General features: G+C 44.9%; 1 non-coding gene across 1 annotated transcript; it reads right to left on the minus strand.

Annotated features, from left to right (window-relative positions):
- Positions 1-1,373: 1,373 nt before the first annotated feature.
- On the minus strand, positions 1,374-1,504 carry LOC132648843 (small nucleolar RNA SNORA17). Its single transcript, XR_009587244.1, has one exon. It is a non-coding gene; the product is annotated as a small nucleolar RNA SNORA17 (small nucleolar RNA).
- Positions 1,505-1,736: the final 232 nt, after the last annotated feature.

The following is a 1,736-nucleotide window of genomic DNA, read 5'->3' on the forward strand; positions in this document are numbered from 1 at the left end:
TGGCTCATTCAGTCTTCCCCTGAGTTCTCTCTTTCTCTCTCTCTCTCTGGAAGCTGTATTTCCATTAATGTCCCAGGAAAAATGCTTCCTCTCTCTGCATTTCCCTTAAGAAACTTCCTTTTCCTCCCTGTTTTGGAGAGACTTGGGCATATCCTATTCTGTCAAATCTTTCTCACATTCCTGTCTTTTTTTCTGCCACTCAGTTAGACCTCACTTTCAAATATGGGTGCTTCCTACTACAAACTAATTTTACTTTCACTGTTTGAGAATAAAGGCTCATACTACCATGCCTAATACCTGATACTTGCTTTATACCAGGCTGGCCGCTGCTTGTCTCTGTGTCCTGGATTAAAGGCCTGCTTGTAATTCAGCTGATTACACAGACTTAGAAGGTCTTCGGATGTGATCTCTTACCAAAACAGCCATGTTCTGAATTAAAATTCTTCCACATCCCTGTTCTTATGACTCCAGGGCAGGTCTCCTGCATGCCATAAGTGGTAAGAGTGAGAGGAGGAGTAAGTAGGGTATCTCTCCCTCATTCATGCCACCTCATGAAAGAAGAATCGGTAGGACCAGCTCTCCCATGCACATATGCTGGGGTCAGATTAACCACAACTCCTACCATATGTATGAACCACTCTCCCCAGTCCTGTAGCTGGCTAGGGGCAGGGTCATCTCTCCTGCTTTCATGACTACCAAGCCAGCTCTCCCATGAGGCCTGCCCTCAGACATCAACGTGTCCTTGGGCAGCAGCCTATACTAGGGATGTCCAGCTGGAATTTGGTTGCAATGGACTCCTGCTGTTGCAAGAACATAGACCCAGAAGTGGTCCCCAGTGATAGCACAGGCCAGGATCCCACAATGGTCCCAGGTGTCATCACTGGCTATACACATCAGGCAATTCCTCACTACTCTCAGGTCTCTAGTTCTGCCTTTTCCCATTGTGCCTACATCCTCTTGTTTCTCTTTCCATTTCCCCACCACTTACTTGTTCCTCTTAGTGATACATGGGGTCTCTGAGTGTATGGGGTCTTCTCAGTAATGGCGTTGGAGGTGCTATATCCAGCTCATGCATGATGGCACCAGGCAGGGGTCATCTTGAGAATGGTTGTCCCCCAAGGCCAGCATGGCTCCAGACTAGTGATTATCTGAAGCTAGCTCTCTGTCTGGACCCATGCTGCTGGTCTGGTGACCATCTCTAGCTTGTTCCTTGCTTGATCTTCCCAAGTGGTCCCTTGCAAAGGTCGTCTGTCTAGGGCTCGCTCTTGCCCAGGGTCAATGGTTCTAGTCTCCCACTTGCTCCCCATCCTGGGAGCCCATCCAGGCCTGCCTGGCACTGGACTGGTGGTTGTCTCAGGCTTGCTTTTCCTGGGAATGTTAGACTACTAATCATTCAGATGTTCATAGATCAGAACACTGAGCATAGACATAGCATCTCTCTTCTCTGCCATCCACTGATGAACATGTGAACAGTAGCCATACTTGCAACACCTCTAAGGACAGGATATGTTTTATTCTTGATTGATTTATATTTCAAAACACATTTGATAAATGACTCTAATTTTCATATAATATAACATTACATTCCCTTGTTTTTCCTTATTACTTAAAACACTTAACTCAGTGACTTTTGCTTACTATGTATTAATTCTGAAAATTTTATTGAGTATTTATCATTGTATATTATTATTGGAAGCATTGTAATGAGTCTGATAATTATGGTAAAAGTGGCATAT

This window comes from Meriones unguiculatus, chromosome 17 (assembly GCF_030254825.1).
Source record: "Meriones unguiculatus strain TT.TT164.6M chromosome 17, Bangor_MerUng_6.1, whole genome shotgun sequence".
Classification (NCBI taxonomy): domain Eukaryota; kingdom Metazoa; phylum Chordata; class Mammalia; order Rodentia; family Muridae; genus Meriones; species Meriones unguiculatus.